This window comes from Dermochelys coriacea, chromosome 5 (assembly GCF_009764565.3).
Source record: "Dermochelys coriacea isolate rDerCor1 chromosome 5, rDerCor1.pri.v4, whole genome shotgun sequence".
In the NCBI taxonomy this organism is placed as follows: Eukaryota; Metazoa; Chordata; order Testudines; family Dermochelyidae; genus Dermochelys; species Dermochelys coriacea.
The window spans coordinates 90,185,948-90,196,431 of NC_050072.1; the positions used below are offsets into that span (position 1 = coordinate 90,185,948).

General features: G+C 39.3%; 1 protein-coding gene across 5 annotated transcripts in view; it reads left to right on the forward strand.

Moving 5' to 3' along the window:
• PTCH1 (patched 1) overlaps positions 1 to 10,484 on the forward strand; it is an 86,648-nt gene that overhangs the window by 10,174 nt on the left and 65,990 nt on the right. The window lies entirely within an intron of this gene.

Consider the following 10,484-nt stretch of genomic DNA (forward strand, 5'->3'; position numbering starts at 1 on the left):
TCCTCACAGCGAGGGGAATTGTGGATTGCTTAGTAGTTTGGATGGAAGCCAGGTGGACCCTACAAAGAGTGTGCTGTAATCTGTTCTGGTGGATCGTGTTTTGCTAGGTGGTTTTGGGAAGGAGTGTGTGTGTTGGGTGGAGGGACAGACTGTGGGATGTACCACCTGTGTGTGTGTGTGTGTGTGTGTGTGTGTCTGCAGGGAGGGGAGAATCAGTGCTGGTGGGGGGTGTTGTTTGGGGTTGGTTTGTTTTGTGGTGGTGGATCCCGTCCCCCCCCCCCCTCCCCCAGCTGTAATAGCATGAAAGGAAAGTCTGTCCGGAGAGCAGCCCTCCCCTCCGCCATTTTGGGAGTGTGCGCGCCCTCCCCAGCCGCAGAGGGACGCGAGCGGCGCAGCGCGGCGGGGCTGTGTGTGTGTGTGTGTGGTCCTGTTTTTTGGACGGCTTTCAACTGCGGGGAAAAAACATTTGTCTCAAGGTTTTTTTTTAAAAAAAAAAAAAAAAAAAAAAGTGAAGCCCAGACTGGAACGCATGTTGGATTGTTTGCAAAGCAGATTAATGTCCCCGAGCGGGTGGGGGCCCAGCTCTGCTGGGGAGAGGGGTCATTTTTTTAGATTAAAACCAGGTTGTTGGGGGGTTTTTAAGCAGGAGACTAGCAAATTCAGTCAAGCGGAGTTTGTGCACCGGTGCTTAATCTGCATTGCACTAGCATGTTTAATCAGCAGGGTAGAAATGCTACCTAGATGAACATGCTAAAGGTTAAGCCATTTTGTACGGTTTAGTGCATTTTTAAAAAAAATGTAGGCTATAAAGGGGACCCCATCCTGCAGTCCTTGTGCACCCAAAGCCCCACTGCAGCCCCTTGGGGCCTGAGTCTTCTCTCAGGTTTAGTGGGTTTTACCACCATGTCACTCCACTGATGACAAGGGATGTTTGGATTTATACCATTGACAGGGAGGAGAAAATCAAGCCCATATTTTTTTCTTTTTGTTAAAACAGTATTAGATTAGGTTCAAATTCTGCCCTCAGTTATGTTGGTGTATATTCCCCACTAACTCGTTGACCACAATAGTTACTCTGGATTTAAGTTAAAGCATCTTATAGCAGTATCTGGTTCATAAAAATTAATATGGAGCACTGCATAAGTAACCATTACTGAATGGCCCTGTGTGTGTTGAGAAAGCAGTACTGAGTGAAAGGAAAGGGATCAGCGGACCATGGGAGTAGTCTGTCTTGCTTTATGGATGGAGAGCATGGCAATTCTATTCCCATTCTATTCCAGTGGCAAACCCATTCAGCATTTTGTGAGCTTTTTTGTTTGTTTTTAAGATAAGAACTTGTTGATAACTGAATAGTCTTTGTACAGTAGTAGAATAGCTCTAAGTATAGTGGGACCATCCTGCAATCCCTATTCAGACATGCTGAGTAGAACACAGCAGGATTGTGTCCAAAGTTAGAGATGTGCATTCAGAAGCTGTGATATGAATGTAGTGCAGTAGGAGAGCTGTTTACCCTAATTACTACTTCCATGAACAGGGTTTGAATAATTTTTTAACATTGTTTTGTATCTTAACTCTTTGCACTCTTTTGCGGCATTTTAAATGAAATGTTTCAAAATCTTCTCTTCACTCCTTTGATTCTGCCTCCTGATGGAAACTTAATTGATAATGTTGGTTTGCAATATTATGCAGTGATTTAGTATCTTAACGATGGTATAACTAATAGCCAACTATCAGGAACTGTGGTTCCATCTCATGCCACCTGTTTTTCCTGTCAGTTTAATACCAAGATACTCCCTGATTACTGCACTGGCAGTTCCTGTGTGACCAAAAATGGAAACATGGTTTTCTAGAAAAAATATGATTTACAAAATACCTATTTGATTTAGTCTCTGCTTTGACCTCTTTTCGTGTCATTGGTGCTTCATGGAAAAATATTTTCCCAAATGCAAAAACTCACTTAATAGCCCTCAGAATTTGTATAGCCTATATTAATTCATAATACAGGTGGCTGTACAGATTTGACCTGTCTAATTTCACTTTTATTGAGTTTAGTTTTCATATCAGTGAAATATTATTAAAACTCTGAATTTGGAAACCTCTGCATTCTTATTCTTTTCTCATACAGAAAAGAGAAGTTAATTAAGATGAAAGAGCATATCTTAATTTAAATTAAATTAACTCCCAGTCCTCCCAGACTGCCATTGTAAGGCCCTGAATAGAAAAGTTTGACTAAATTGTGTGTTTTCTCAATAGAGACTGTGTAAATGTTCTGGTCACGAACGTGGGTGCTATACAAATAAACCAAATGAATAGCAGTTGCATATTTCTGTGGTTAAAAATATAAACAGAAGAGAGTGCAGAGTGAGGAGCTGGAGTAGGGAGAAGCATGGAGAGAGGTAGTTTGGAGTATGATGTTCCTTCTGTGCATAAATGCTGGAAAGTGATGCTAAAATACCAATTTCACTCTGTGTGCGTGTGTGTGCGCACGCATGCACACATGCATGTGTGTGCACATTCTTAATTCCTAACCTACTATACTATTATTTATAGACCCCAGGGTGCTAGGTACTGTACTAAAACAAAAGAAGGCACAATTTTCTGGACTTAAGAAAACTCTTTTCAACAAGTTGTAAACTGATCGGTTTATTAGACTAGATATTTTATTCTGCTTTTTACACTTTGTTTAATAAGATCATTTGAATATGCAGAACAATATTGGTTGAACACAGCCAGTTATATAAAATACGTTTCCATTGCAGTTGCAATAAAATGTTTTATGTTGTTCAAATGTTTAAAAATTATCACCTCTCAAGGAATTGTCAGTATTTACACTGGAGACCAACTTGTTGTATGTAATGAATACCAGAAAAATGGGAGGTCCTACACCACTGAATCTTGGTAGGAGTGAACTATGAACCTAAAAAATCCTAACTCAGAATTAATTATAAATAGTGAGAATGAAGTTTGACTGAGTTCTAAGATCATCCAGAGTCCAAAATAAATGACGAGAAGTGTATATTTAAAGCTATTACAGCTGAAGTATTTATATAAGAGCTGCAAAAACCCAACTGGTGGGCAAGTTCTCAAAAGAAAAAGAGAGAAAAAGAAACAGCTCTTAAAGCTCTTCATTCTTGCAATTTTCTCTTACTAGATTCCCTATTTCACAGTTTGTGCCAACACACTTGGCCTTTGGTGTGCATACTGGTACCAAGTGGCTTTCCCCTGAATCACTTCTTGGCAGCAACAGTGTCTTAGAGGAACATCTTTTTAATCCATCCCCCTTGCTATTGCTGTCCAGAATATTTTAATTGTTCCTGTATGTCCCACAGTCACACTACCCTCAATTTGATCCCCAAACTCCTGTCTCCAACACTCTAACATTTCAGGTTCTTCGATGACTGATCAATGACTGGGACTTTCCCTTGTTTCCCTCATCAGAAAGATTCACAACCTCAGATTTATTATTATGAATTATTATTATGTAGGCCACAGAAAGCTCAACTGTAGCCTGTTAGGCAAACAAAAGCCATGGCATGGCATCTTAAGGACACAGTTCTATTTTCACGTGGATCTGTCTGATCATGGACCTGCTGTCTGTGGCTGTGCATGCTGGAAATGTAATGATTGTTCAGCTTTCCCCTTACACAGCACACAACACCCACAAGTGCAGAAAGGGTTTTGCATTCATTTTCTCTGTGGATGAATCTTGTTGGCTATAGATAGGGTCATAGATCCAACTGCATGTTATTGTGAAATACCTCTATTGGCTATGCACCATGTGCTCAAAAACAACAAGGTGCCCAGATACCACTATGATTGGGCACCCCCTTTAAGAATCTAAATCAGTGAAGAGATAGATAGCAGAGGTATGGCCTTTATATCCCAGAGCAAATGTGTGGGTTCATCCCCAAGTAAAGGGTCTGACACATGACTCTTGTAATATGGCTATTGGTGAGGGTTGTTGCAGATCACAAGGGGAAAGAGACTTGTCCCCTTCTCCCTGCCACCTTATTCTACCATCCTTGCACTGCATTCTCACACCTTTCTTTCTTTCGTTTTCTTGTCACTTGCCCCCTTTTTCTTATCCTCCAATCAGGAGATTAAGAAAAAGGCATCAATATTCAGTGTAGAGACTCCATGCCAGAGATCCTGCCATCCAGGAAAGGAGGTGCTGCAGTTGATCCTCTTCTTTTATATGGAAAGTGGTTATTTGCAGCAACAGCCCTTTGAGGACCAACTGTGTGAGATAGGCAGAACTCTTTTTTTCCCCAGGAAGGTTGAAAGCAAGGGGGAGGGATGTCTCAGCAGCCATGTGGAAAGCTCATCTTCAGTACCTGGAACAAATAAAACACATGCTAACCACAACTGAAGAAATGTTCAGTGCATCTGGATAGATGTAGCTTATATGGTAAGGTCCCAGCTGCCTGTATTGTTAAACAAAATGTATTAATCAAGATAACTTATCCGTAAATTCTATAATGAGGTCACCTCACCCTTTGATACTGTAAAGTAGTAGGCAATTAATCTACCTATGCAGCTCAGGAATGGGGTAAAGAGGAGGAAGCAAAGTGAGTAAAGCAGACTAGTTTCCTTGAATGGCGGTGCTTCCTTAAATGCTGCATAGGACAGTTAACTTTGAATGACCCTTTCTGGAGAGACAAAGAAAGGTGATAATGTGATAGACCTCCATGGGTCTGCTGCTGCTAAAGTACACATTCCTCTTAGTGGGCCAAATCAATGTGTTTTGCTTGAATAAAGACAGCATGAATTAGCCCAGTCAGAACTGTTGCAATTTGTATGTTTTTGCTTTAAGTTTCTCCACAGTACCAGAGCCTCTTCCTGTGTGGACTTGAATAGTGTTGGGACCTCCTTTTATGGGGTCTTAGCTGTGTCTACTTTTGCAATACTGCATTGGCATAAGGTAGATGAGTGGCAGAGCAAAACTTGCTCTATTGCTGAACCACAGTGCCATGCTCTGACCTAAGGAATCTTCTCCAGTCACAATTTATGACCATTTCAACCCTTCCACCCAACAGAAGGAAGAAGGAAGATTTAGCTGTAAGGGAGCACAAAAGACTCTTTTAGTAGTTCACTTTGTTTGATAAATAACTATAATAAGATCTTGTAACAAATATTTGAAATAATTTAACTGGTTTGGTAGCAGAGAGTGGTACCAATCTAATAGAGTGGTAAGGATCAGATGGCAGGAAAAGAAGTAATTCAGCATTGGCACTTACTTATCTGTAAACTCCCAGTATCTTGCACTGGGATGTGTATTGCAGGATGTGTAATGTGCACTGAGAAGTCTGTTGTTTATCAGAATAAACTTCATGTCTCGCGTTTTATTTGGATAAATGGGGGTTTACTATTATGTCTAGCAAAAGTAGAAATAGTAGTTAAAAGTATCATGTGCTAGTCCAGGGACAATAATATTGGGAATGTAGTCAATATAAAATTATTAGGCTGTTACGTTAATGAAAACAGAATTTTATTCTTTTAAAAAGTTAACTGTAATCAAAATTGAAGAATGATTCAGTTTGTTTCTAGTTTGAAGGTCAAAAGCAATTTTTAACACATAATACATAAATATCAATTTAATTTTAAGTGCTAAAATAAGGGGTGACTAACTTCTGTGTTTTTATTTGAACAGACTTATTAAAGTGTTAAGTGAAAATGCGTTAAAAGGTTTTGTTTATTGGAAATATGTCTGTAGCCTCTTCTCAAAGCTCATATGTTAAATAAGAGATCACTGGTGATCTCAGTCCAGTTCTTGGTGGATAGGTGCCCACATCATTAAAACCACCACCAACACAGTTGAACCCATGTTAGCAGAGCAGGCAGGGGTTAGATGAACATGGAGACTCTTCCTCTAGATATGGTAATTTCAGGCCAGAATTGATGCACAGTTGTAAAACAGGGTGGGGAAGCTTGTACGTCAAAAAATAATCTGGAAGAGGAATTTTAAATTACTTTTTTATCTTTCAGAGTGGCAGCCGTGTTAGTCTAAGGTGCCACAGGTACTCCTTTTCTTTTTTTATCTTTGAGTCTGGAAGTATTGAAAATACCACACGTGGCCACTACTTAGATCATTTCTAAGATAAGGCTGAAATCCTGGCCCCATTGCAGTCAATGGCAAAATTCTCACTGCAGCCAGGATTTCACCCAAGTGCAGCCAGGGACTTCACTGCAGCAGGATTTCACCCAAGATTTATACAAAAGTGTACTGGATAAATACAGACTGTATTGCCACTGCTCGTGCTGTAACAGTTCTATGGATGACAGAGGATCTCAGTTTCCAGAGCAGTCAATTTGTATCCTTCATGAGTTCTAAATACACTGAAACATTAGTACCATTTTGGTTTGTTTGTTTAAAATATAAAGACATATTATTGGTTTGAAGTTAATGAAAATGTCTTCATTATTGTTATTTCCATACACTGCACACTCTGATTAATCTCTGGATCAGATTGTCCCCAGTGGATCTAGGCAGGGAGGGAGTCTCCCCTATTTCCGCTTAGAATGTGTGTGTTAGTTTGAGGAGGAGTGTGGCCTCCACTGCACTATTTATCCCCTCCATCCTCCTGTGCTCCATATGAATTCCTGTACCCTGTGGAGTTCTGGTGATGGTGAAAAGGATGGGAGGGGACTTTCTGCAGCACTGTTCCTTGTAGAGCCCAGGGATTTCAATGCCGAAATCCAGGTGTAAAGTAGCATAGATCAAAGCTTGTGCTTTCCTTTGGGTCCCCTTTGCCACTGCTGCTGAACAGCCATGGGGGAAACCTAGCTATTGAAAGTACAGCTCCTGCTGGAGTTGTGGTGCCAGACAAGAGGGTGTGAAAGGAGCAAAAGCCATACCTGTTAGATAGCTTCTGTCTCTGTGCAGATAGGTTTTCCCTTCCTCATCCAGAGGGTTGGGAGACGGAGAGAGGCCTCTAAAATCCCTGGCTCCCCAAGTCCCTTTCAGCAAAGGGGTTTGTTCAAGGAAAACTCTACAGCTCCTTGTGTGGTTTTCATTCCCCCTCCTCTGCTTCATCCATTTCAGTGGGTTTTTCAATGGCAGGAAAGAATCCAGTCCCTGTTATCAAACAATGTCTGTGGTGGCTTCCCAGAGTGTAGTAATACTGTACTGTGTATGCATGTAACAATTTTTGACCCTTCAACAGGTTTAAAAGCTAGCATATGCAACTGGATGTTTCAGTTATACATAACTGTTAGGAGGCTCCAAAATATGACAGCTTCCAGATGTATGAACCGACTGATCCGTTTGTTTAGATTATGCTCCACAGCTGATGCCTAGATTAGTGCTGGCTGGACGAAGCTATGGGAGATTTGTCTGGTTTCCACAATGCCATGTTTATATTTCATTTGGATTTCTCCTTCAAAGCTGACCTCTCTGTGACCTGCTGAAGCTGCGTCCACTAGGATGCTAGCTTTAACTTGTCTGCAACAGCTTTTATTTTAGTATCTATTGGGGTATCTTCTCAACTTGACACTCATGGGCTTATGTGCATGACTCCTGTTAACACAACTGTGAGTTATGCATTTAAATTACTATTCATTAAGATTAGACTATGCCCATAAGAGTGTCCTCTTCCTTGTGCCCTTTAGTGGGCAGAATTTGAGAAAATTTGGTTTGATAAAATGTTGATTTTGAGATAGACCTTATAATACTATTGCTTGTTAGGTATTTCTTCTTGTAAATTCAGCACAATTTGTCTTCTTGACCTTCTACAATATATCACCTCTAAAGGTAATAATATAGGAATATAAATTACTAAATAAGCTTGATCTTTTTGAATTTGGAGAACAGAAGTTGAACAGCTTAGTTTTACCTAGCAATCCTTTATTTTAAATGGACAATAATGCCATGTGTCCACTCTATCTCTACGAAGGTACATATTGCATTTTCTTAATCTTCCTTATTCATCTCTCATATCTCATAGGTTTTTCTCTCCCCCTCCCCTTTCCCCCATGTGTGTTTGTTAGTAACTGTATCTGGAAAAGCTGAAGAAAGAATAAAACTCCTTAATCACAAACTGACAGCACTATATTAAGGAGCTTGCTCTCCCTCAAAGTTTAGGAAGATTTAGATGCACAACTTCCAATATTGTTCACAGTGGCTACATGAGTAAATTGTCTCTGTCTTGTTGAGGAAACACATTACTTAGATAATACTCCAATAGCAGAGCAGTCAGATTATTAAAAATGTACTGTCCATATTGAAAACGTATAGTGCACTAAGATAGATGCTTCCTATCTGGATAGCTTCTGACCCATGAAGTATGGAAAAATAGTGTTTTTTTCCCTGTACCTGTATGTAATGTGGTCTATGATATTTTTTATTCTAAGTCTAATGTTAATCAAGAAACCTAGATAGAATAGGCTATATTTATCTTTGGTGTAACTAATGACTCCATAAATGTTAGACCAAGGATACATTTGGCCCATTGTGTATTGCTTAGTGTGTTGGGTTTGTTTGTTTTAAAAAAATAGGAATTACACTCACAAGAAGTAGATTTAAATAAAGCATCAAGGGAAAGATATTTTTTCTTGTTGTTCTTGGCTTTGTGAGTCCTTGTTTTTTTAGACAACAAACCTTCCTTTTAATAGGAAATTTTAGGTAAAGTTTATGTTTATTATTTTCTGGCAGTGTGGATGTTCTTCAAATATCACGTTGATTGCTTTACCCATCCTACATTTTGCAAAAGGAAGTAGTATATGGGGGTAAAATGTTCTTTATATATATATATATATATATATATATATATATATATATATATGTATTTGATGGGAGGAGGACTTTAATTTTGTTATCTTAAATAAACATTTCAACTTTACTTTTGTTTGGTAATCTGGGAAAATGTAGTTCTTTCAGGTCTTGAGTAAAATACATTGGGGATGAAGGAATGAAGAAAACCATAAGTTGACTCCCTCTGAGAACCAGGGATGTTGCTTTAGAGATTTATACTAGAGCTCCATTCCAATCTCAAATATACAAGTCATCATTGTGTATTTGTAACATCTGTATATGTCCATGTGCAGGTTTGCACAAGAAGAAGCAGATATTTTAAGGCACATATGCAGTGGTGCACACCCAAATACCTGAGGTTACAATTGAGCCCTGGAACTGTAACATCATTAATATTAAGATAAAGAAACAGTTTTATTTTATTTACCAAGCAGATATATTTGTGCTTTTCCATCAATAACCAAAAGCTAAGTGCAACAAACTAGAAATGAGCACTGTTAACTTGTATGATTTTTTCCCCCTTAAATCATTGCTTAAGGGCTTCTGGCCCCTAGCTCAGGAATCCTGCCCAAAAATGCCAGATGTATTACACAGTCAAGTATTGCAATGTAAACAGTGTTCTGTGCCACGAGAGCAGGGTGGTCCATCTCCTATTTAAAAAAAAAGGGGGGGGGAATCCCTCTGCTCTGAAATGAGCACAGTAGTTGTAGTGTTATTTGTGTTTTTGGCTGCATAGCCAGGTTTTTGGAGCTGCAAGAGCACAGATAAATTAATACTTTGGACTGGCAGAGAATAGCAATTGAAACTGAGATGCTGGCGAGCAAGATGTGGCTTGGATCGGGCTGCTTAATTTAGTCAAACAAGTTTGTAATATGTACAAAATTAAACAAAATTAAAGGAGGCCATTGTTGGCACTCAAAACTTTTCACTTTACCTTATTGTGAACAGCAATCTCATCCACCGTGGAACAGAACAGACAAAGGATGGGAAGCTGGGAAGGCAGAGGCATAGGGTTCTTCATGACCACATGCTGTGTAATGGAAAGCCTGGGTGGGTTGCTGCACCTTCTGGATATAAGAGAGCTGTTCTGGTGCTTAATTAAATCCCTTCTGAGTGTATTAAATAATGGATTACCTTCCGGTGTGCTCACCTTCTTCAAATATGTTGGTGAATATGGGAACCTTTTTCTCACATTTCTCCTTTGCACATTAACTAGATATTTAACAACACTTTAAATAATTAAAGAAAGGAAAAATGGGTGCAAGATCCCAAATTCTTGATCTGGAGAGAAATTACCAAGTGTGAAGCCATTCTCTGAATTACATTTAGGTTATCTGACTAATTTCTAGGTTTTCATAGCTGCCTTGGGTGTGTGTGGAGGTGGTAGGGGTTGTTGGAACGTATTTGTATATGATAAATTATATCTAAATACCTGCAAAAGTGTAATCCAAATGCAACCTACAGTTTATGCACCTAATTAAGAAGGCTTTGAGGAAAATAAGCCTTAGGAATAACGAATGAGGATCTGCTTTACCCTCTCCCTCCCATCATCATTTTTGCATCACCATGCAAAAATACTAATTACAAAGTATAAATTTAAGTTTTTTAAGTTGCCTTTTTACAGGCAACTAGAAAAGAAAAGAAGGCAATTATTTAAACATCCTCCGCCTCCACCTTCTATTCCTGCAGGAGGTTCTTTGTGATCTTATCCTATATGATTGTCTATTTGGCCCTA